Source organism: Eufriesea mexicana, unplaced genomic scaffold (genome assembly GCF_001483705.2).
Source record: "Eufriesea mexicana isolate 0111107269 unplaced genomic scaffold, ASM148370v2 scaffold377, whole genome shotgun sequence".
NCBI classification, from domain to species: Eukaryota; Metazoa; Arthropoda; class Insecta; order Hymenoptera; family Apidae; genus Eufriesea; species Eufriesea mexicana.
In genome coordinates, this window is record NW_016908524.1 from 282,979 (window position 1) to 310,276 (window position 27,298).

Here is a 27,298-nt window from a genome sequence, read left to right on the forward strand (position 1 = left end):
ATAAGTGTATATATTTTATCTATATTAAATTTTACATATATATTGCTGCACAACTGAATACAGTTATTGTGAATAAATGGATAAACTGATAAGAAAATTTATTTAACACAATAACAGCACAACATTAATTATAACTAAATCTCGTAAAATAAATTCTAACTGCGATATAATCACTCGAGGGCACTCTCACACACAACGTCTATATGTAACGACTGTCATTTACCTACTGATTGCTTTTTCGCGACTCTCTGTCATACTCGTCACACACACAATCTTCCACACAAACATTCCACACACTCATAAACACGTTCTATGACAACCACTACCACAGTTACTTCCCTGCAGGCTAAACGCTTTGATTTCCTTCTCGAAATTCCAACAGAAATAAAGAAAATAATAGTTTTGGGGTCACCTAACAAATATCTGGAAAATATTTATTACGATACATACGATATCATGTTAACAATAATAATTTGAAGAATAAACTGATAAAAATATATCGAATATTTCCCCGAATAGATTAAAAAATTGTACAACTCTGAATCGTAAAAATAAAAAGAAAAGATATACTGAGAGATTAATAATTGTAGAAAATTTCGAACGTTTACGGAAAAATAAATTTCCCTCGCGGACCAAAGTGTCGTCATACATTTCACCGTTCACGCTCCTCCGCGGTGAGAACGTACGAGAGGTATTTTTGAGTAAACGTTTTCCTACAATTTTCCCGCACACCCAGATGCCATTTCGTGCCAGTATTACCGCATAGACCCCGAGTGCAACGGCGCAGGGTAACGCGTAAACTTTCCACTTTACACTGTCTCCTTATTTTTTCTCCAAAAGCCCATACGCCGTTCTACGTTTCGATACACTCCGTATATCGATACTTTTACGCGTGCCTATACACCCTAACTTCCCGCGCGACCGCATGCCTTTTTGTCAATGGTTATAAATTGTCGGCAAATTGCAGCGACTGAAATACGACGCACTCGCGTCGATGTTGAAACGCGAGGCGTTCGAGCCATTGGCCTTCGACGATGCGATCGCATAAGCCGACGCGATGCCCCGCGTATGAATTTTAGATTCGCGAATAAAAGGTTTCCTATGAGAATCAAGTGCCATGTAATGGGACAAGTGGATATCCATGCTGGGAAACCAGCTGAATCGTGGCAATACCCTCTTCCTTCCTTATCTGTGTTTGGTTATCATAATTGGATTATAACACACAAGCAGGTCGTTTGATTATTACTTACAGAGGATTAAAAGGTGTTGAATTATTCAGAGGAGGAAAACAAAATAAAATAAGACAAAATTGTTGGTATAAACTATAGGGGTACAATGATGATGTCGGGCGTGCTAGACATAGCAAACCAGTAGCGAATTTTGGGGACCATTGATATTGCACCAGTGTCCAAAGGCTTTCTGTTTTTCGGAATCATTCAACTAAAAACCTAAAGAATGAAGCATGTTAGTTGTTACAACCCTTATGAACACATATTTTGCGGTATTATTGTTGTAGTATCGCAGAATTTCCACCTCGTGTTTAGGTGACTTTAGTTTGGAAGATATAAGAGAAGGCAAAAGTGCTTAGTGAACAGATTTTTGCGTAGAGAGGAGTTATTAGTTGTTAGTTGTTTAGTTGTATTTTAGTTGAAACAAGCTGAGTTGTAATTGTGTTGTAGAATCGAGTTGTAGTCTTAAGTTGTAGTTGATATATAGATTCGTATGCTTAATCGTCACCAGACATTGTTAATCATCTATTCTTGTTGTTAATTAATAAATAGTTCTATTATTTTACCACCACCCAAGTCTCGACATTATTCAACAGGAAATACCATACTATCGACTCCGTACCCCAGGTAAAACACGATTTTTTGAAGCTTGGCTTGAAGGATAATATATAAACTTAAGAACTATTTTATATTAGCATGCGTGTTTTCCTATGTATAGAAAGGCACGAAAACTATTCAGCTTTTAATTTTAAGCGTCACGCCCTATAAGACTGAGGGGGGTGCGTTTTTGAGGCCTACGAGTCTAGGCTAGAATAAAATATTTAGCCACCAAATTAAACCCCTTTTGATTAAAATCTCCTACAATTATATAACTGTATACGATTAGATTCCTGCGTATTACAGTAAATTTTACATTTAAATTCGGGAATTAGAAGAAAAATGAATCGCTGACGATAAGAATTATCTGAAAAATTCGTACGAAAAAGAATAGAAATAAAAGGAGCGAGAAGAGGTTATCTCTTTCCAACCCTTCGGGTTCGCCACGATCCTTTATTCGTTCCAAAATTCCAGCCAAGCATTTCATCTGTCGAATAAAGCGTGAAAGGCATCCACGGAGAGTGCGAAAGCGTGAGAGGCGTTTGCAGAAACATACGCGGCATGATCCGCGAAAGGATCGCCGGTTATGACTGTAAACACGGAAGAATGGCTGACAGTCAAACGTCGAACATGAAGTTTAGTTGAAAAAGTGGAGGAGGGTGACAGTCGTCGGTGGTTAAGATAGCTTCCATTGTTCCGACCGGTTTTTTCCATTTTTCCCACCGGTGTCCGTCACTTGCATTTCAGTTACACGCACACACGGCCACAAGATTTCAACGGAGCTGCAGGACAGAGCAATTCAATAGAGGGAAATCAATTTCGTGCCTAGCAATTTGCTTTTCACCGCAGTGATCGCGTCCGGATAATACCGGCGAATCGGTGATTGTTTTGCGATAAGACAAACAACGCGGCAAGCGACACCAAAAATTCTGCCCGCCTTCTTTTGAATATTTTATAACATCATCTGGCAGGCTTTGTTCCGTTCGTTGCTTGTACAAACAATTCCACGCGCCGTTTTAATTATTCCGCCATTCTCTCTCTTTCTCTTTCTCTCTACACCCATTTCCTTGCCTAACGGTAGAAAATTGGTAATTAACGGCTGAAAATGCTCTGGCTTTTGCATTCTTTTATCCACTCTCTAATAACTGACAACGAATAAAGAGATTAAATACTCGATGGAGTAGAGTCGAATAGAATAAAATATACGCGTACGATTGCTTGTAAGTGATAATTAACGCGTTCAGCCCGACGCCGATATTGCTGTCCTTTCTGTTCAGCCAGCAACGAGTGAGCACTTGGGCGACATTTCAGATGGAAAAGAAATATCAGTCACGTCATTTCGAAGACAATTGGTGGATGCACTTGCACAAGAATCAGATGAGAAAATTGCTATGTATATTGAAAAAAGAATTGTTAACCAATTACGAAAAGAAGGAGACATACACAAAATCTGAAGATATTGTTCGGGATGATACTATAAAAATTTAACGCTATTCGACAATGTATTATCATATTTATGTTTAGAGTGTTTCAATAAATATCATTAAAATTATTTCATTTATTTCCTAACTTTGATACTGTCGGTCTCAGGGACCCTAGGGATCTTAGGAGGACCTTAGTGCAATATTTTAAGTAATTAATAGTTAAATTGGAAGTCAGCTACGCCTATGCAACGATGACGACAGGCCTGTTATAGGTTGTATATACCGACCTTTGGACTTCAAGGGGTCGATTTTGAGGGTTTAAAAGGGCCTGCTGCCCCTCGGAGCTCTTCACTCTCAAATCAGAAATACTACGGATATCATATATATTGTGACCCACAGTGGCATTAAAAAAGACTCTAGTCATCATTTGTATATTGCATAAAGTGTATAAATTTCACGTATATTAAACCTTAATAAATATAATTGCTGTATAACTGAATACAGTTACTTTCCTGCACGTTAATCACTCGGCTATTTCCTCCACGAAATTCCCAACAAAATTAATAGTCAAATAAACCTGTTATGCTATTAAAAGAGAGTTGTTTATTAGACACGCAGATCTCTGTCAGCATAGGATTAATTTCCCAAGAAATCCCACAAGAGTAAAAGTTCTTATCGAGATTTATTAACCCGATTTTACCGCAAACACTTACTCTTATTATCTCGGTTAAACGAGACAGGAATCTCAAGAATTCATGCCGAATTCTTTTAATTAGCTCAACATATTTGCTTCAGCGGGGTGATAAAATAGCACTGGTATATTCGAAATGTCAAAGGTTGGTCAGAAAACCGAATAACCGCGTTAAAATAAACCGGGTTCGGCGACGCATGTTTAATACAATTTCGAACAATTTTAGATTTTCTTGGGTAAAATTTACCGGGTCAAGTTGCAGAAAAATTTCGTCGAATATAGCATATCGCGACTGAAACTAGGCTCCATCGAGGAAAGTCGATTCCCTGAGCGCAGGAGCACATTCGCATGCATTCGGATGCCTAACAGCAAATCCTAATCCCATCCAAAACGAGGAGTCGCAGCTCGCAAATCTCGTTTCGAAAACTGGCGCATTAGCGTCGAAAAAATCGCGACTTTTTTCCCCGCGGAAATCCACTTCGGGCAACTGGAGTGGAGAGGGGTCAAAGTGCGCCGACAACGTGCCGTTGTAAGTACAAATATCCTCGAGGACGAAGACCCGGACATCCGGCAGAAATCCGGACGTCGAATCGTCGAAGAAATCGCGAGATCGTTGGAAAAAGATGGAATATTTCGACAGGCTATTCTCCTCTCCTCTCCTCTCTTCTCTTTCATATAATTAATCGACACGGTGTCCCGGCCTCTAGAAACGGAACGGCGCGCACCACGAGCGTCGCGCGATACCACGATAGTGCATTATCGTGTAGCAAGTCGTGCTTTTGTCCGTCGAGAGATTTGGTTACAAGTACAATCGATCAGAGAGTCTATCTAATTGCTGTAGGTCTCGTAACGCAGTGTTAATGACGTAGCACAATGATATTCGATTCAGGATGCGCGCGGCTATGAATCGCAACGGTGATGCTGCCTGTTCACAGGAATCTATCAGCCGGTCTGACGTACTACGTAAACGGTATATTATAGCGAGAACATCGCGGGAATAACAATAGTCCTTCACTCGCGAAATGTTGCCGTGCAAAATTATTCTAACGCGGTTACAAGCCAGACCGTGACAATATTCCGGACGATAAATTTCACAGCTCCGAGTCGAGTACCATCTATCTGACAAACGATTCGCGAAACTTCTAATTAACGCTATTTGCGCCTGAGCGTTAGCGCGGTCTGCCTCGCCAGCCGAGGGAAAAATGTAATTTTCAGTGGGCAAAATGTTTGGTCTACCGTGATAATTAGAGTGATAAGCGATAGAATAGTTGGCAGAGTTCACTCGCCGGAACGGGAAAAATAGAAATTTATTTCCGACACCGAAAGTCAAGCATCGATCGCGTGCTTTGACATAGAAGTCTCGAGAGCACGAAAAGTCCATCGCTTACCGTATGAATGGTTAAATTATCGAAGTAAATTACGTCTCGGTGTTTAACCCTGGCATGGTCGATCGATTATGACCGCGAGCGGCGTCAGAATAAATTTGCACTCCATTTTGTTACAAGTTTGAATTTCGTTATTCGAAATTTCGATACATGTATAATTCCATAGAAAATTCCCTTTGAAATTGTATCTATTGTAAGACAATAATATAAGTTGTTGTGTTGTCAAAAGACGTCTCTGTTGTCATAATTATCTCTATAATTATTTATAAATTTTATTTTCTATATCTTCTATGATATTTTATATTTTATATAGAATATTATAATTGTTTATAAAATATTATTTTCTATTTTTAATTAAATTATAATTTCGCTAAATACCTGTGAATTGTGTGTTATTTAACCCTTATACTCCACGTCACGCTACAATATGACTGCCGGACTGCGGACGTGATACAACGTCCATGGATTTCAAAGCTGCTGGAGCTTAGAAAATTCTTTCTCAATGCAATTGAAACTATTCTGACGTGTCCTGCCAGGTCTTAGGACAACAGAAAATTTTTGTTTAACACAATCCCTGCATTATTTTGCCCTTTGTCAATAAAATTGTGAGACTATGTTTATCCTTGCTCCCTTTGTTCATCCCCATCACTCATTCCTAATGATCGAAGTTAACCATGCTAAGATTATTATATATTATATAATATATAATAATGAACAAAGAAATTTGAATAATACTGCAGGTGGCCTGTATGGACAGCCCTCAAAATCTTGTGTCGTGGGTGGTACTTTCTTACTGTAAATAAATTAAATATTTAGCGACATCTGAACTTTTGTATTTATTTTTATCACCTCAAATAGGCTTACAATGCATGATATTATATCATGATTAAACTTTTATTAGATTTAAAAAAAAATAAAATTTTTTAAATTAATTCAGACCAGGGCTACTCTTCGTAACTCAGGAGTGAAAAGGTTAACCTCAAATCCACAACAGTATCATTTGTCGATTATTTATTATTTCTTCATTGTTATACGTGATGCATAAAATGCAGTATTTTTTATGTCTCGTGGTTTCTTTAAAAAAATTCTCAAAAGCGTCCTTCACTTTGACCCAGATTTGTAGAAGACACCCCTAATGCGTCTGTTTAATACGTCTACGTCCGAGGGGATAAGATATTAGTCCCAGAGCAGGGGTATTAAGTTGGTGGAACATTTTTTGAATCACCAAGTCGAAAATCACGGACGCTTTCCTCGCGTTACATAGTCCCAAACGCGGGTGTGTTCGTCCTTCGAATAAGAAAATTTTTCCCTGGAGAAGGGAGGCACGGGGCATAAAGATAATGGCGGCTGAGTCGAGGATGCTTCAATTACATCCGATGGCAGTTAAATTCCGTTGGATCAACAGACTTCGTGGCTGGCAGAACGCCATAGAAAGTTAATTCGCCCAGGCGCCGAATTAATTCTTGCGTATAAATATATCGCGACTCTAGGAATCCGTGTGCCTGTGCAGATATTGCGATTTCAACGGATCCTGCCTCGTTTCGTGCTCCCTTCTTTCTCTTCTTCGATTACGTAATTATCCCATTACTCTTTCGTAGCGAACTTGCAATTACTAAATTTCCCGAAAACCTCGCGAGTTTCGAATAAGACTAAAAGTTTGCTTAAGTAATCAAAGTCTTTCTCTCTCTCTCTCAAGAGAGAGTGAGAGCGAGTCTCTTGAAATCGCTGAAGCAACTTCCTATAAACTTTGTGTATAAAATTTGTATAAGATTTACATCGTTTATCTTTGCGTATTTAGGTGATAAATCATATCGAGTGATTCTATTTCATCGAGTTGAACGGAACTCGCGTACAACTTGTCATTTTCTGCCCGGAGATCCGGCCAGAGGGAAAGGAGGAACGAAAACGATGAAGATGGAAGGAAAGTGGATAAAGCGAACACGATACCATGGAAGACGATCTGAAGAGAGAGAAGTTACACTTAACCAATGCTCATCTACCGCGTCGTGTCTTTAATCACCCATCATGCAACGGTGTGCCACCTAAACCGAAATTCCAGACGTGCTAACGATTACGGAGTCTACTAACGAATCTGCCCTTGTACCTGCGCTCCATATTCACGAAGCCTTCCAAGCCATCGAGATTTTCCTCCAAGTTTGTTAAACAAATACCTCGCGTAGGAGCAATCGCAAGAAAATTCTGCTCGGATTACAGGTGTCTGGTTTCCTTTGTCCTGCCTCGAACTTGGTCAGACAAATCGAATTACATCTGCCACTACGTGTTCGGTGTTATTAAGTTGTTAATAACGTTGTTATAAACAATATTACTCGAAAAAGTGATGAACATTTCGCCGCGTGTGTTATTTCTTATGGAAAATCCGTATTAAAATTAACCTAAGTTTAATCGAGCGCTACTCCAATATCGTTGATCGTTGTATTATAAAATCGACGTGGTTAGAAGCGGGCAAGCTTCCCCTTCAAAACGCAATTTGTTTCATGTCGATACGACTTCCGGTTTTCGAGATATCGTCGTATAAAACGCAAGGTAATTCTCAAGATTTTTACTCTTCTGTCCTTGTCGCAGGCTCGGACCTCTCGCTCGCGCGTCTTCGCTGTCCTACCCCACGCTTGTCGCCTGTACGCTGGTCAGTGACAGACGGTGAGTCAGCGTTTTTTCACTACTACTACGCGATTGCAGGGAAAAATGTAGGTCACCAGACTTCATTCATATTACCCGTGCATCCGGAGCTACGACTTTAAAGCCTCGTATCTCGGGAACCACTTGAGATATCGACTTGAAACAAAATCGACTATCAAGGGTATACTTTCCTCTATCTACGGAGTAAATTATCGCGCAAGATTTTGCATTCCTTCAGGGTTGTATTCTTAATCAAACGCGATCAATACCGTATCGCTCTACCGTTCCAACAAAATATTCAAAGTTCATGGAAAGCGCCACAGTCAAAGCGATACAAACCTCAAATGGGCACAGTTACAGGCACTTGAACGCGTAGTAAGCACCGAGTAACAAATGACGACGATCTCCCATCTCAATGGCCAAGCAGGCAACGTTGATGAAACACCGAGATAATTCTCCGAAAGAGCACTTTAACCACGCGAAAGAGGCGGGTAGAGGGAAAAGAAAAGCGCAGAGAAACCCTCGAACGCAGACGTTTCCCTCGATCACCTGCCACGGGCACTCGACATCAAAGAAATCAACGTTCGGAAAGCGTGCCAGCGAGCTCGGTGTGCAAAAGCCACGTAGTCGTGGAACAACAGGCAGAAACAGGAGAAACGAGAGAATCGGGCGGAATCGGGAAAAGAAGGATGCATCTGTGTGTTAGAGGTGCTCGCACACCGGCTAATTACGGATCACCCGCGGCGCGAGGCCGTGTATAAATTCTAACGCGAGCGTGGCAAGGACGACGATGACGCCTCTCGCGGTGGTAAAACCGCGTATTAAAATTCCGGACGCCCAGTGAAATACTGATCTGCGTCGAGGGTGCTACCACAAAGGTACACGTCGGATAGGTAGGGTGTCGGAGAGAGCACGAGAGCGAGAGAGAGAGAGGGAGGGGTTGAAGAAGGAAGGGAACCGAAGGTGGTGAGATGCACCGTTGGTACTGCCAGCCCGTGCCCCGAGGGATTAATCACAGGGCATTATGGCGGCGCTGGCTCAAAAGCGGCCAAGGAACGAGCAAGGCTGAATCATAACTCAACCTCCTCAATCTCCGACCATATCTGCTAGGACTCGCATTAATAAGGGCATAAACGCTGTATAATTTCAAAGTAGGTACTGTCGCCAGTCAAAGAGCCACCCTTCTGAAGCTCTTCGTTCCTTTCCACGTCCCTTTCACCTACCCCGAAACCAGCACCGCACCTTTTCGACAAACGAGTCGCTGCCGCCGCTTCTTCCCAGTGCAACGTCGAAACTGTGATGGTGAAGGTTATGGGGTGTGCCGAGGATTCGCCTTGAGCTCTCTGTCGGCGGTTTGCGAAAGGAAGTCGGGTATTGCTCCGACGCCGGCATTAGGGGTTCATACGCCAAGCTTTACGACGTCTCGGAGTGAATATTTGGAAACAGAGCACGTGGAGCCACGATACCATTGTCTAGAAATAATGCATCGAATTTAAACATCCTTCACGCGATGCCTTTTTGCTGTCACTTCTTGTTTTGACAGCAGAGTCGATCGCTATTAACTTACTCGTAGACAGAATTTATTTAAAAACGAAAATTTTCTACTCTTATTAGGAACTCGTGTATTCGACACAATGGCTATAAGAATGGCGAAGAAAGTTTTGAGAAAATCTTTGGTATTAACACTTTGACAACCACGCACTTTTTATAATGAACGTTCAAAGGATCACGATAAATTTCCATTATTCCTAGAACATAATAATGAATTATCAAACAATATGGTAGAAGAAAAAGTAGCGCAAATTATTAATGTCTTCTATTCAAAGTTCTCTATTTATTTATGGTGTTCAAATATTCGAACGAAACAGGCACTGGTTCCTGGGCCTCGTCACAAATGAACGAAGCGTTTGCACGGGGGATTAATTAGGATATTAAATTTTTATAGCCTCGATGTATTTTTATGCGACTGTAAAACGTAGTGTTAACAGGTTGACTGCCATGGCAGTCGTCAGTAACCGATGCTCATTTTCTAAGTGGGGCCATTTTGGTCCCACAATTTAAAATTCGCTATTTATTTACGTTGTTCGTATTTTCAGAAAATAGTTGCAATAAAACAAATATAAATTTAAAAAATTAATATCGCCGGACACTGATGACCACCATGGCAGGCAATTAAGCCAATTTGACCCATTAAACATTTGATTATTATATATATGTATAAAAGTTAAATATTATTTCCTAAAAACCTATACTGATTTTCAGTTACGTAATGAAATATATGTAAATGTTGATTCCTCTTTCCCGCAGACCCCTTTCATTTCGCATTATCGAATGTGGTATACCTATTTTTACGGTTGTGAGTCAATTTCACTCGTGAAATGATTTAACAGTTAATCGCATAACACTTGAAACTTATAGCTTACAGCAAGCCTGGGCAATTTGCGGCTTGCGAGAGCTAAGAAGTAAATATAGAGAAGATGTGAGAACACTTCCATTCTATTGACAAAAATTCATACTGCTGACTCAAGGAAAAATTCAAAAATCAAATTAAAAAATCACGTAATAGAAATAGATGTACGAACCTCTGTGCTAAATGTAACAGAAATATTTGCGGAAAATGTATTTCAAAACCAGAGTTTATATGTAAAAAATGTTTTCAATAAATTTTTTAATAATAAATCTTTCATTTAAATTGATTTGGAACTATTTTCAAAATATATTCTTCAATTCTCTTGTTTGAAAAATCGGCTCACTTCGGTAAAAATAGGTACATAATTAACATGCGTAAATCTAGCGTTGAATATTATTGTAAAGGACCCAGTGGTTTGATCATGGTGTACTTAATATATTCCAAGTACCTACGCAGAAGAAGTCCCAAAGGATACCATAGAATTATTAGACATGGTTGCACCGCAACATCGATTTATGAATGTCGGAGAACGCGAATTCTAATAACGCGAGTTAAATGGAAAACTATCGATTTCTTGTCGAGGAGAAGCTTCCTTGTATCGCTTTCATCCCGATAATCTCTTTCCAATTACCTAAACGCAAATTTAATATCGACGAAAACGATAAAAGATAGCGCGCAACGATGAGTCACGGTGTTGCTGATTCAGCTTCGTATCATGCCCGGTATTATTGTTGGCTTAGCGGTGTAATCCGCGTTAACTTAACCATATTAAATTAGTTTCGAATTAATTTAAAGTGAAATTTATGCATCCCCTATTTTCTGGCGCCGCGGAAGCCTTCCATGCCCGTCTACATGCCTGTTGCTGCCTCCACCAGCAACCTTTGCCGCCAAGTAATTGATACACGCGCCGACTCTAATATAAATTTAATTGAATTTTCAGCTTTGTTCGAATTAATTAGCCGCAAAAACTTCGGTCTTCCTGCCAAGTCAAACATTCAAATCGTCGATAGCCGTGAAAACACTGCGGGGCAACCAACGCCTATCGCTTGATAATTAAGCGCAAAGTTGAAACTCTAACCTATAGTACACCGTAATTAGATTATGAATTTGATGGTGAATGCGATATTACACGGCTGCTGCAAGGAAACTGATAACACAACGCTTTTGTCAACCGGACCGTTCCTTCATTGTTCTCCAGAAACGCGAACGGAGAATCGATTCGATAAATAACACGTTTACCTCCGCGTAAATCGTAATTCCCCTAAATAGCCTGTCTCGGCGTAGTCTTTCGACGAAACCGAATCCTCGTTGTCGCTCATTAAAACGGCCAATTTGTCGGAACGAAAGCGTAGAACGAGCGTTCCGAGTTTTGACAAATGCCAGCGAATTTGCGTAATAACGCAGATGAAACGTAATGAATTACCGGGACCAGGAATTACGAGGTCTGGTGGAATACGCTTTAAATGGCGACGAGATCAAGAATGGCCAAAGGCGTAAAGACAATGCCAGAATGCAACAGGCGAAGTTAAATAATAATTCAATCCTGTCAATCTCCGTTTAAATCCCTTCGTTTCGTCGTTCTCTCTCTCTCTCTCTCTTATCGTCTCGACCCCGACTGCTCTCAGTCAAACTACACCTATCCGCGAGACTACGTCGCTGTAACGTCGCTGTGTACACCTATAACAGAAACTACTGGAATTCTGGCGCAAATACACAATAGCAAAGCTCATATTGCACACGGGCCCGGGTACAAGGCAGCGGGAGAGAGAGTTTGGTAATTTAACCGAAATCAGGAATCTCATTTCATCGACCTATCTGATATCGCAAAAAGCAATTCACACTATTGCGCCTCGCATGAGAGCCGATTCTCGATAAAATTTCATCTCGCTCAACTTCAGATTGATATTCTTTCGCGAACACTGGGATTTTTTAATAACGCAACAGAGGCTGATGGCTAGTATTGTTATTATAGTTCGCGGGGGAGATAAAGGTTATAAAAGGGAAAGAAATTGGCTGACAAGGATGTTGCAGTAAAATTAAATAGTAAAATAAATTCTATATCCTAGCTATGTGAGGGCGATCTCTTCACCTGCGTTTTGCCTTTTGTCTTCAGTCTTCTGAAGAAGACTTGTGACCTGCGTGGCTCTAAATAGGTCAGTTCTAACTGTTCGCCCGTTCAATAAAGATCTATACAGTTTTTCCACAGTTTCCAATGTCTACTATTTCTTTGCTGTATGACCCCTTTAACAAAGGAGAATGTAAGTCCTTGGGGTCATGGGTTTAGTTGAAATTTTGTAGGTTCGTAGATTTAGTTATCCAGTTCCTAGTTTTTAAGTTGGTGTGAATGAGGTGATGCGTGGTGACGAGTGAATGTGGATGGATGGCAAAACTGGAAAAACAAAAGAAGCACGTGTATGCGAGCTATGGGTGAACGATCTTTTACGTGTGACAATGTGTAATGAATAATATATATGTGATGTAGTGTGAATCTTTGTTAAAACTAATATTATTAATAAATAGTTTGATAAGTAATAACGTCGGGTATTCATTAACCACCACAAACTACTCGATAATTTTTGAGATATTTATAATTGGGGCTTTATTATTGTCTTAACTACTCGTTTCAAATATTCATCAAGCGTGGTTGTGGCTTAACAGCGACATCGGAAAATTCCTACGTTGGGAGTTCAAGTCCCGGCTGTAATTAATAATTTTTCTTCAATCTATTCCTTATTTTTCAATTAATTAATTTTTGAACAATGGAAGCGTATAATTTTAAATAAATTGTAAATAAAATTTGTTAGTAAGAAAAATACTTATTGTTGATTACAACAGTGGTATTTATAATAAAAATATGGAAAGCATAGGTCACATCGAATAAGTGAAATATTATTACAGGAACAAAGAAAAATAAAAAACAGATTGAATAAAATTATTAATTAAGGGCCTGGAATCCCGGGGCCCCAGCATAGGAATTTTCGGATGTCGCTGTTAAGCCACAACCACACTTGATAACTATTTGAAATAAGTATTGTTAAGGCAATAATAACGCTCTAATCGTAAATATGTCAAAAACTATGGAGTAGGTGCCCTTATATTTTATCGTGGTTCCTTAAGGAAAGCCCTAACCTCACTTCGGAACCCTATCCCTCTCGAACAACGAAAATTTAGATGTTACACTTCCAAAGTCGAACCGACAAATGAGGAACCCTCCGTCGTGTCGTCCCTTATATACCCACTGATGGGTATATCCCCCCCACTCCAAACACAAATTTTCGAACTTTACCAACTCCATTATTTATTATTTTTCCGCTTTAATAGTCAATAATTTATTAATTTGTCCATTTTTACTATAAATTTAGGCTGCGAACAATTTGTTATTAACAATATTAATTTGTTACTAACAATAAGTGTATTAATTTACAAACATTTTGTAAATTGTATGCATATTTTGACACAAATACATTATTAGTTCCAGTAACAGCCAATAATTTATTAACTTTTTCACTTTCATTATAAATTTACGTGGTCAACAATTTGTTATTGACAATATTAATTTGTTTTTGACGTTAAAACGCAGCTTATGCATTACAAATTTATATTTTACCGTGCTGCTAACATCGAAGATTATGCCAACATTTTCTCTGGATGATTTCCACTCAAGAGCTCTACAGAATACTATACCGTGTAGCAAATTCTTACTGGATAAAGAACATTTTGTCCAAATATAAGAATACCGTGCAGGAAATACGTTGGGTGGTTTATTTTTTAACTCTGATTCACAAGCATAAAGAATTACAGTTATGTACCTAGATAAAATTAAATTATTATCTCTAGTTTTTCCATGCAATGGAAAGAATATCGTGTTTCGAAAGAATTCCGTCCAATATTCTTCTTCTTTTATTAAACAATATCCAAAACTCTGCCAGAAATTAGAGAGTTATGTTCGATATCGGTACACTGGATAACTCCAAAATTGTCCCGGATATGATTCCTCCGGGGAAAGATTTCCGATATAATCACTCGATAAAATTTCCAGTAAACTGTGAAAAAGATAGTGGCAAAGTGATCGCGCGGAAAATATTCGCGACTTCGCGTACACCCATTTCCCTAAACCAGCACGAAAATTTAAATCATAATATCCGCATTCCATCGGAACAGCCGGTAGCCATCCATCGTGCGTATCAACATACGTAATCGCAAATTAAAACGAACCACAAAGAGAATTCCCAACTAACCACGCGATATCATATCTCTCGCTACACTGCCCTATCCACTCCTAAAATCGTTCTAACCTAACACTCCGATAAAAAGAGAAACCTCGTACAACCAACTAACTAAACCACCCTCTCCAAAAAATAAATAAATAAATAAACAAAAACGACAAAAAGAAGAAAGGAAGAAAATTTCCGTAAAATTGCACAAAGTAGAGTGCTCTACGGCAGAAAACGGTGGAATGGAATAATCCTTATCGCGACGATTGTTTCACATCGGAGTGCTCATTAACGCACTTACCGTTCCGAGTGGGTGCAACAGCAACGGCAAGCGATGGGAGCCGCAGGCCGGAAGGGAAATCGAGTTTCGGGTATCAGAGATCGGCCGATCGTCGTGTAAAGACTTGTAAACCAGCCGTGGCACAAGCTCACTGCCTCGTGCGCAAATAGCTTCAGATAAACGCAAACACGAGCGAACATGCATGGTCGTCGGCGAGGAGCAGAGGAAAGAGAGAAAAGGAAGGGACAGAGGGAAGAAAAGCTTGATCCTACGGCTAACGCCTGCGCGGCCGAGCTTTAGGCTGAGTCGGGGCTCAGATGCAGGGTGTTTCTTCTTATCGGGCGAGAAATATATTGGGTTCCGGTTCGCGTTACGTACGATCTGGAATCTCATATAGTAGGCGTGTTCGCGTAATTAAGCCGCAAGAGATTTGCATACGATCCGACAGATACACCGCGTACAAGCCGGCGCGCGAAGAAGAAACCTCGCCGTGGCCCGAGCCGGGTTACTGCCTCGGCCAGACGGCTGTTAAACACGTTTTTGCCTACCGAGGCCGTCTAGTTCCGTAAAAATTCATCGGTTTTAATGCAGCCTCCCGCGGCGCCGGGCGTAATTAACGCGGGAACGTCGCCCAGGACAATATGAAGCGTTTAATTGCACAATTATAATTCTAAGGAGCTTCGAGGACAGATGCACAGTGCCGCGCCCTTTCCGCTAAAAAATAATCCCCTTTGTGCGGAATAATTAGTATTTTTCTCCGGGCTGCCACGTTCCCGCGCCACCGGGAATGTCTTCAATGCGACCGTGGAAATGTATTATCTGAGAAATGTCTGACGTTCCCGTATTGTGCGTCCCTGTCACGTGACCACTACTTATCTCGCGCAATTCTTTCCTCCCCTCTTGTGATAAATTATCGCGTTCAGTTTTGCGGGGGATGATACAAGTGCGGATCAGTTGGAACGTTCGACGATAATACCGATAGTAACGCGTATATTTGGTGGATTCAAAGGTTAAGAGAAAACACAGTGCGCTAATAAACGGCGATCATTTCGGAGGTCGTATTTCCACGCGTACGTGGTTCTATTAAATCAAATATAAGCTGAAATCAACCGCGTTACCACGTTAATTGGACTGCAATTTGGGACGGGTCCCCGAGCGCGGATGATTAGGATGATTCACGAAACAGGCACCATCCACGGACTTCGTGATGGGGCCCCGAACCGATTTAGGGCAAAATAAAATTTTCCGAAAAGCAACGACATCTGCCGCGTCCATTAGATCATGATATCAGGTAATCATTAGCGGTTCAACGTGTAGAATATACTACCTCGTTAGTGCGATCAAGTGTACATATGTGCGCACCGGCACAGTGCATATACATACCGGCGCCATTTACGAACGCAGTCGTCGCACTGCACCATTCCTACCAGCAATAAACTTTCTTAATTTATACTTGTCGATACCGAGTACATTCACCGAGTACACCTGTGGAATAGATTTCACTGGGTAAAAATTAAGGGTGGGATGGGGTGGGGGGTGAGAAGATTCCGATTATTTTGCAGATTCAAATTTACATATCTTCGTCAGAGAAAGAGAATAAGAATTATTATGAAAATTTCGATATTTATGTAGCACTTGTATAGCCTAATTGTTAGATACGTTTATCGGGGAAGGATGATCAGAGTCCTTGGTGGCTAAGTGAATAATCCAGGTTCTGCGTAAATTTGCATTTCAAAGTGAGAACTGGAATGTGTAATTTGGTTCGATCACTTGGTAATACTGGTTTCTGGTCCACGATTAGAGATTTAGGAAGTTAGAACAAACAAACTATTATTTACTGCAATCGAACCCATGGCATTCTCAGTAAATTCTCAGATCGTGACAGGGTTCGTTCATTAATACTATAATTAATACTATTGGGATTATGGGTGGAAAGAAATAGCTATAGTTCTCTATAATTATTTTTCTTCCATTCTTAGGAAGATATATTTTCTGTATTCTAACTATAAACAGGGAGAGAGAAAATTAGAGCGATGAGAAAGGGTATGCAATTGCAGGATTTTTGGCTAAATTAATCCTATGCAGACAGAGATCTGCATATTTAACAAGCAATAACTCTCTTTTTGTAACAAAACAGATTTTATTTAACTAAATATTACACTAAGTGTCTCATACGATCCTCTATTCGCTACGTCTCTACATTCAACTTTCTGACTCAATTCAAATCAATTTTTCTTATTTCTCAACTCGATTCTGACTACCTCGGGCCCTTGCATCCTTACTTATTTACCATTTTAAAAATATTGTTGGAACCCGGATTTCAATATACAATACGGGTTCTAGCAACGAGGCTATGTTAGAAAAATACAAGTTGGCGGCGAGGAGAAAACAAAACTGAAACTGAAATTGACCTTTCGCAAATTTTCTGAGTGCTTATATAATGTTAGTTTTTGATGGGGTGAAGATGACCATTGGCCCTTAGTGAAAATAGGAATGAGTCAATTATTTTTGGACTCTGAAATTGGTCTGTGTTTATCAGCCAGGCCCTTCTAGTGACTAAGGACCAACGAATCGTTAATCATCCAACAATATAGTCGACTTTATGGCAGAAAGTCTTCGAGTTACTATGTATCTATAACGAAAAAATCGCCGAGTGCAATGGTTTAATCCCTCAAGACATAACCTCAGAACAAATAAGACAGTTGACAGCTCCCTGTATCGGCTTTAAGTCTCAGCATTGTTGAACTGCAATAATTCTTAACCCGATGCCTTTCGCGGAAGATATATACCGTATATATTTCCTCGGTCCAGCGTGTTTCACGGCTCTAGTTGGACCGAAGCACGAACGAAACCGCGAGTAAACTGCCGAACGATGGAAATTTCATAAATTCCAGCCGTAACATGTACGGAAGCTACTTAGTATTTTCAACTAAGGGCGTGTCTGGCAGTTTCCCATGGAAGAGAAAATATTCTTTTGATTCCGCCACGGGGAAACGTTTTTACGAGAGGAAAAGGGAAAGAAAAAAGAAAAATCGAGCTTTCTCTCATAGCTTCATTACTTCGTGAAAACACCGGTCCCTTTGCTTCTTTTTGAAAACACATTTTTGGCAGTGGCAGTTTCGCGTTTGCGTGCACGGCGGAAGCAATGGGAAACCAAATCGCTCGCGAGTTCCTTTACTTCGCCGGATGTAAACCGAGCTATCAGGATATTTTATTTCGAATCGAAGAAACGGTAAATCGATTAGGAAAAATAAAGGAGAGAGAGAAAAGTGGAAGAATGGTATCGCGTTATCCTCGAGGCAAGGGAAATTAAATTCGGGAAAAAATACTTTTCGAATGGAGGATACAGGGAGAAATGATTCGATACCGCGAAACGAGCGAATCACTTGGATTTTATAGCGCGATACGTTTCGAAGAAAAACGTTCTCGTCCGAGACAGCGACGGCAGGTTACGGTCTAGGCAAGAAATTTTTCTGGTCGTTCTAATTTTACGCAAGAAAAAACAAATAACGGCACTCGCCGGTGCGTAGTTTGTTATTCTGTTTCTCGCAATGTTGCGTCACGGGAATGCAAATATTGTTATACCGTGAAGTTTAAACACTACTACCCCAAATAGACAGAGCTCTCGTTGGAGGGCTAGCTGGTTGAACGCTGGAAGAAGATAAATGCCCGCCTCGCATGTACATGTGTAGTTCGAGCCGCTTCGTTACAACGCCGGGGAGATTGGCATCTGAGAAAAAGCTGGATTTGATAAAACGCAGATAGGAAGCTTGCACCTTGTAATTAAGATAGACTGATTAATTGGAACGAGTTTTATCAGAACGGCGTGGAAACGCGTGCGATAAAAGTCGCCACGGATTCCGGGGTTCGGAACAATTGTTGCAACCCGGATGAAGAACCTTATAGACCCTTTAACTCGGAGATTCTTTCGTTACAGAGAAATAACAATTCGAAGACTCTCTGCCATAAAGTGGACGACATTTTTAAAACGATAAATAAGAAATCGCACGCAAATTAAGACGTAGAATTATTTTATTTTGACATTCCGTCGTTAGGTAATTTTAAATTTCATGTGTCGATTAACATTGATTTTTAGAATTTGATTAAATGACGACTGAGGGTCAACCCTTTGCGGTCGGCAAATTTCGGCAGAGCAAATTTAGCATTTCACAGGTACTTTTCCGTACAGGATTTAATATATGGATGTTAACCCTTTGCGCTGGAGAGACGCCCTTCAGTCGCCATTTGATAAAATTTCCAAGCTCGATATTCATAAATATGTCAAATTTCGGATAATGCAACGGTGTGCGAGGTATCGAAATCAAATAATTTTACGTGCTAATTATCATACGATTTCTTATTCCTGCTTAGAAAAATATTGTCAGCTTCGTAACAGAAAATCTTTGAACTCCTATCTTTCTTTGGCCAAAACATCGTCGAGTGCAAAGGGTTAAAACGCACAGAATCTGTTGAAACTGATTTGTGTTTAATACTACTTATAATACGTAAAAATACAAAATTTTTAATTTCTTCAATTCTCTGTAGTTTTCTGCATTTTTCGACTTGCGAAAAAGGGTTAATATATTTCGGAAGAATTCTATGAGAGGAATCTTTATTTGGACGGCGTCACCCTGCATCGAGATCTATCCTTGCTTCGAGAAACCATCCAGTTTATCAATTCTCGAAGCTGGGTTGAGTGACGCTATGGGTTGTCACAGAGCCTATAATAACCTTGCCGAAGGGATGGAAGGGACATTTTGTTTTGGCAGTCCACCGTGTGCATCACGCATCATAGAAGACCTCGAGCATAAAATATAATCAGAATCAAGGAACTTTTGATACTGATTATATTTTATATCTCTTCAATAGAGAGAAGAAATATAAAATTTCTTATAAAATATAAAATATGAAATTTCTTCTCTCTATTTAAGAGACTCGTGGTCTTCTATGACGCGTGGTACACACGGTGGACTGTCAAAAAGAGGGTGTCCCTTCGAACCCTTCAGCAAGGTTTTTACAGATTCTGTGACACCAGCCCTTTGCGTCATTCAACCTAGCTTCGTGGAAAATTGATAAGCTGGATGGTTCCTCGAAGCAAAAATGGATCCCTATGCAGGGTGACGCCATTCAAATAAAAATTCTACTCACATTATCGTAGTTATTTTACTATTAGAGCCCATAATCCTAATAATATTCTTATTTCTTGGTGAGGTGAAAATGACCATTGGTCTTTAGACAAAGTAGGAAGGAGTAAGATGTCTTGAACTCTGACATTGGCCTGGCTTTATTAGCTAGGTCCTTTTATTAACTAAGAGTCAACGGACCCCGTTGGTCATCCAACGCAATTCCAACTATCGTCGCGTGTGCAAATTTCGATCGATGAAAATAAATAATTCGCAATTTCGAATTCGCTCAAATATGGATTCCACTTGGCCGTGTGTGTGCCTAAAATAGCCGACGCTGAAATGCACTGCAAGGAAACCGTTTGATCTCGACCACGAAATGTTTCCCGTCATCGCCGTACCACGACAGATTTTTAATCTAGCAGAGCTATCGAGTGAGGAAACGAAGTATTTTTGCAAACAATAAACGTTCCGCGCGAATGCGTCCACGCGCACGTGTTCCACTGATATTCGGTTTGCCGTGTGGACGAATATTTTTCAGTTTAAACATCAAAGTGCGCTGTACGCTCGATGGAAAACTATATGCATTTTCGAACACAATTAATGGCAGGAATATTCGGCCGGAGAAAAGGTGCAAAAATTTGCTGCGCCGAAAAAACGAGTAGGAGCGAGTGGAAAACATATTTTTCGGCGAGGCCTCACACTGGGCCAGATCTCGAGGAAATTGGCAGAGTTTTAAGAAGGCAGGAGAGATATTAAGAATACGTGCAAAAATTCTTTGTACCGTAGAACATCGATTATCCGAATTAATTTACTGACAAATATATTCTATAATAATCGATCTGAAAGAAGGAAATTTTGAATTATATCACAAATTGATCAGAAACTAAATAATTTTCAAACACGAACGTTTTCTTATAGAGCAATTGAGAGAAAAAAATATTCTATAATAATCGATACGAAAGAAGGAAATTTTGAATTATACTGTAAATCAATTAGAAATTAAATAATTTTCGAACGCGAATGTTTTCTTATAGAGCAATTAGGAGACAAATATGTTCAGATAATTAATCTCAAGGAAGGAAATTTTGAATTATACGGTAAATCGATTAGAAATTTATTTTTATTATTATTATCATTATTTAAAAATAATTTTCAGACACGAATGTTTTCTTATACAGCAACTGAGAGACAAATATGTTGGAATAATTTTTTTGGAAGAAGGAAATTTTGAATTATATCATAAACCAATTAGAAATTAAATAATTTTCAAACGCGAATGTTTTCTTATAAAGCAATTGAGAGACAAATATATTCTATAATAATCGATCCCAAAGAAAGAAATTTTAAATTATACCATAAATCGATTAGAAATTAAATATTTTCCAAACACGAGTGTTTTCTTAAAGAGCAATTAAGAAACAAAATGTTCGATTAATTGATCTCAAAGAAGGAAATTTTAAATTATACCATAAATCGATTAAAAATTAACCCTTTGACTGCCACGCTGAAATCACGTGTTTCCCTTAGGATGCCACATGAGTGCACCGCTAGATGCAGGATTTGTTCTAATATTTTTTTGATTGACGTTCTAATAAAAATTTTTAATTGTTCAATGGGGCATTTTTAATTTCAAAATGTCTGCTAATTAACAGTAATATTTAAAATGCACTAACTGTCAATTTTCATTCAACTTTTACAATTGTAAGTAGTTCACAAGCACTCCGGTATTCAATGACCACCATGGCGTCACAGGGGAAACCATGACCGGTCATGTATGACCAGCGTGACAGTCAAAGTGTTAAATAATTTTCAAACGCGAATGTCTCTTCACACAGCTATTCCTTTTCGATGTTCTCTGTAATTGTATTTCGATACGCAATTTTTCTATTCGAATAATCGTTCATTCGTGTAATGAAAATTCTCATAATCGACGTTCCACGGTGCAGGGATTTTCGCGATCGTTCACTGGAAATCTGACGCAGTGGGAGAAAAATAGAGGAGTTTTTCTGTCGTTTCTAAGCACCGTGGAAACGGTATCCGTGGAAATCGAGCGAGAAATTTCGCTGCTCCGCGGAACAGTTTGGCGAGCCTCAAAGATAATCGAGCAAGTTAAACTCTTGCGAATTCAACTTGAAGGCTGTAACCAAAGTTGGTGCTATCGCCTAGCGACTCTAATCGAATTGGCACCCGGGCAAAGTTGCGCGAGAACTACGCAACTTTCGACCCAGGCCATACATCTGGAAACAGAAATTTATATCGGGCCTTTTCGCGCCATACCCACTGATTTTTAACACTTTCCCCATGATCCTGCGATCTTCGACCGAATATTTTTTCTCTGAACAGAATCGTATCAATCCTAAAGATTGTAAAACATACACTACCGTATACCATTCTTGACAATTGTCATTATCATTTTTATTCCGAGTGTACTTCGACCCCCTGTGCTCTGAGAATTTTTGAAAATTTTTCCACCCCATCGACCAGCAACCCCAATACATTTTCCTGTCGGGAAACTTCTAAAAATCAATGGACTAATGAACTGGATAATTGAACAGTGGACTGACCGCGATAAACAGATTTCAGTATAGCGAATCATTATTGACAATACAGGTAACCCTCCTATAACACGGTAGATAGGTTCCAAGAAAATACCGTGTTGTGTGAAACCGTGTTGCACGAGACCCAGAACCAGTACAAAAAGGAGGGTTACGTTCCGAAAACTTACTAAAAACAAATTTTGTTTTTAATTCTACATAAACAACTTAATTTTTATTTAAAATATAAATGCATGTACAAAACAAAACAGAAACAAAAATATTATTTTAATTAAATACAATTTTAATTCAATAAATTTCTTCGTCGTCACTGCTCATGCAGAAGTACAGTGCTGTACAAAGGTTTTTGAAATTTTCTTAGGAGGGTTCCCGCAATTTATGAATCGTGTTATAGTGAAACCGTGTTATAGGGGGACTACCTGTACTTTGTTTACTCGTTAAATAATCTGAACAATTTCTGCTTCCATTCCAATCAACCCTTTTACGTTCATCCCTATCTTACCTAGAAAATGGTTTCCACAGGATCGTACGGGATCGTCCGCCTTCGCGGCTCCAACTATCGTGCTTAATAATCTAAGAGCCTGACCCCTCTGATAATTTCCTTCCCACGGTGGGCGAGGTCAGATCGTAATCTAATAAATGTACCGCGATACTGTAGCCGGTACTTCTCGTAATTATCAAGCGCGACGCGATTCCACGCCCATTGTCGAATACACAATTTCCTCGGATACGTATTACCCCCTCGATCAAGCTTATACACCAGTAGTACCTTTTCGTATCGTTTCCTGTCAATTTCTGATCGCAAAGATTTATCCATACATCACAGTAACTGTCCCGTGACAATATCATCGTATCTCTCGCAAATGACGAAATTATGAAGCAACAGACTCTTGGCGGGACACGGAAATTGCAATAAAAATTTGTCCATCTTGATTTGCGAAAAAATTTATTTCCGAATTATACTTGGGGATACTATTGGGAGGTAGAAAATCTTACAGAGATTCGTGAAAGCCCATTATCCTCGCGAGAGAAAGTAAAAATCGCACAGAACCAGGCATCCACTAGATCCCCTGTTTCGACCGCGTTGCCAAGAAAAGCAAGCGAACGCGATTAAATTGTACGATTAAATGAACCGGACGAAATTCGTTGTGGAAAAGGGAGAGAAGTCGAGAGGGTGGTTTGAGGTATGACGAAAAGTAATAGAGATAACGGAACAATAACCGTGCGTCGTTTGACGGAGTAAAAGAGTGGCGACAAAGGACCGCGGGAGAAAGCTCCATAAAACTATCTCCTGACGATTAAACTCGATTCGACCGATAATTTCCACTTCAAAGTCTACTCGAGTCCGTGTCCAAAGCCGGCCACAAAGCAGCCACACGGCCACGTCATTATATTTTTCGCAATTATCCGTAGCATGGGCACTCGGTCGACTCGTTGGAAACAGCGAGGGAGAAAAAGAAGGTGCAGAGGAAAAAAGGTAGAGAGAGAGAGAGGGTGGGAAAAGGGGAAAGAAAAAATGGGAAAGGAAGGAAGAAAATAAACGAGGCAACCCCTTCGGTCGCTTCATCAGTTCGTTAAAAAGTTGCGGCTGGTGTTTGCCGGTGATTTCTCGTGTGACGCCGCTTTTCCGTGCCAGCTTCTCATTCCGCGAAATAACAACCGGTGTTCCTGCCATTTAAAGCCCGGAAAATGAACGAATACCGGCTCTGGATAGTAACAGAATTCATGACCACTTTTTTCCGAATAACCTTTTTCCCGTGGTACATTGCCATTCCGCGAGATATTTTATTGCTTTCGAAAAGCGGAATAAACAGGCCGCTGGAAAATGTTGCGTTCGTTGTCGGGGGTGATAAGGTACCATTTTCGAAACGAGGATACAAGCTCGCTGTGAAAAGTCGAATCGTTTTTTCCAATATTCCTAAACTAAATAAATACACAAATAAGTAAATAATTAAATAAAATAACAACTAACCACAACTACAGGTACAACTGGCATAGCTAAATAGTGAAAGATTGAGCAGAGGAATATCGTCGAGGGTTATCAGATAGAATATCAAATTTCGAAGCTTCCAAAAATCGTGTTTATAATATAAACTCTATATAAATGTAAACTCCTTTATAATATAAACTCTATTAAATATAAACTCCAGGTGCCATTTTTTAAACGAGACTATGAGCTTGCAGGATGTTATGAAAAATCCAATATTCCTGAATTAAATAAGTACATATATAAATAAATAATTAAATAAAACAACAATTAACCACACGTACATATACAACTGTCATAGCTAAATAGGTGAAGATTGAAAAGCGGAATATCGTCGAGGGTTATCAGACAGAATATCAAATTTCGAAGCTCGTGTTCATAATATAAATATAAACTCTATTAACCCTTTGCACTCGGCGATTTTTTCGTTACAGAAAAATAGTAATCGAGGACTGTCTGCCATAAAGTCGACGATATCTTTCAAACAGTAAATAAGAAATCGTATAATAATTAACAAGTAGAATTATTTAATTTCGATACCTAGTACACCGTAACATTATCGTAAATTTGACAAATTAATTAACATCGATCTTCGAAGTTTTATCAAATGGCGCCTGAAGATCATCTTCCCAGTGCAAAGGATTAAATATAAACTCCAGGTGCCATTTTTGACACGAGACTATAAACTTGCAGGACGTTATGAAAATTTGCATCGTTTCTTCCAATACTCCTAAACTAAATAAGCACGCATATAAATAAATAATTAAATAAAATAACAACTAAGCACAATTACAGGCACAACTGTCTTAGTTAAATAATTAAAGATTAAAAAGCGGAATATCATCGAGGGGTTATCAGGTAGAATATCAAACTCTCAAAGTTTTCGAAAATTATATTTATAACATAAACTCTTTTATAATATAAACTCTATTAAATATAAGCTCCAGGTACCATTTTTGAAACGAGACTACAAGCTTGCAGGACACTATAAAAATTCGCATCGTTTTTTCCAATATTCCTAACCTAAATAAGCACACATATAAATAAATAATTAAATAAAATAACAACTAAGCACAATTACAGGCACAACTGTCTTAGTTAAATAATTAAAGATTAAAAAGCGGAATATCATCGAGAGGTTATCAGGTAAAATATCAAACTTCGAAGATTCCAAAAATCGTGTCTTTCTATATTTATTATTAATTCCTATTTATAAATTCAAATAAGCACCGGATCATGGAAAGTAATTTCCCTTTCGATCACGGAATGTTTTCTCCGATATTTGAACAAATTCGAGGGAACATTTACCAAATGATATGCCAGTTACCGTCCGCGGACAAACCCAGTGGGAAAATAATCTCGGGAAATATCTGCCGATACCGCAAACAGTTCTATTTAATTTTCCCTAGGAAAACAGTCGAATTACTCGATTATTTGTAGAAAATGCAGCGTTTCCGGACGGCGTTATTCGTGGACCACTTTTCACCTGCCGGGATAGCGTCATTTTCCTACCGGATTCTCATTTTGCGCATCAACAATACAGGCAAACACAAGCCGTGTTTCTGCATGGGCCGTTCGATGCGGTTTTGCGCCGAATCGACATGGGGTTGTTTCTATGCACGACCTTCTCTATTTATTTCGCCGCTATCCACCGCGCAGCCATTGTCCCCCGGGGGCGGAACACGCAAAAATGTATTTTTCGGGAACGATTCGCGGTAATCGGAAGTCATCACCGGCTCTCGCGAAAAAGGTCGCTTTTAAACGTTATTCTCTTTTCCACGAATCGCTGCACTTTGCCGCACACGTCGCTGCATCATACAGCTGAATTATTGGCGAGCATGAACGCGAGTATGAACGGCCTTCGGTTGCCCGCGGCCTGTAAACGTCGCTGTTGCATTTTTCACGGTTCATAACCTGCCTGATAACCAGGTTAAATGTTCGAACGCCTCGGCTTTCGCGTTGATCACCTTCGAGAGACGTGTCTCGCGGAGAATTTCCAAGAAGATCAACGTCGATGACCACGGAGAAGTCTATTATGAAGAATGCGGCGAACAGCGTGGCGGGTATTATGGCGGATATTTGAAATGGAAGAAAAATGGCGGATATTTGAAACGGAGGAAAAATGGCGGCACAATAACGCGGACAAGCTCATAAGCACGTTAAACTCGAGGAGAGATGGAGGAGAGGTGGTTTCATCTTCGAAGATGAAAATTCGAAGAAGAAAATTTGGCTTTCGAGCATTTATTATTTTTCCAGATATTAATAGCGAGCTTTCTGTACTATACGTCGAATTCTAAATAAGCACGCGTTAGCCACGCGATCATCGCCGACCGTCAAATGACTAATGACGCAATAACGACAGTATTGGCTCAGGAAGATAAAAGTGATTACCTGTTACGAGGTTTCGCAAATACACGTGTACACGTAAGTAAAATTTAGCGCGTGGCATCGAGAGAGTTTTATTAATATCGCGGAAATTAATAAATTCCCGAAGCTATGATAAAATTTTGTATTTCGAATTTTATATCCCGTCCCTCTACCCCGCCACTCGCTATAAATTTCGGGCCTAAAGTTCACTCGTGTCCTCCAACGAAATATCCGTTTTATATTAATACATCGGAGCTATTCGAGTAAATACTCGAAGTGAAAATTACGTATTTCGCTTATCCAAAGTACGGACGAATTGATCACAGACATCCCGTCAAAGGTAAGCCGGAAAATTTCCAGGAACACCCCGGTTACTTTAACTGAAAGCAAACGCAG

The 27,298-nt window shown here is 39.6% G+C and overlaps 1 protein-coding gene across 3 annotated transcripts in view; it reads right to left on the minus strand.

The window, feature by feature from the left end:
- LOC108556251 (uncharacterized) overlaps window positions 1-27,298 on the minus strand; it is a 417,682-nt gene that overhangs the window by 265,612 nt on the left and 124,772 nt on the right. The window lies entirely within an intron of this gene.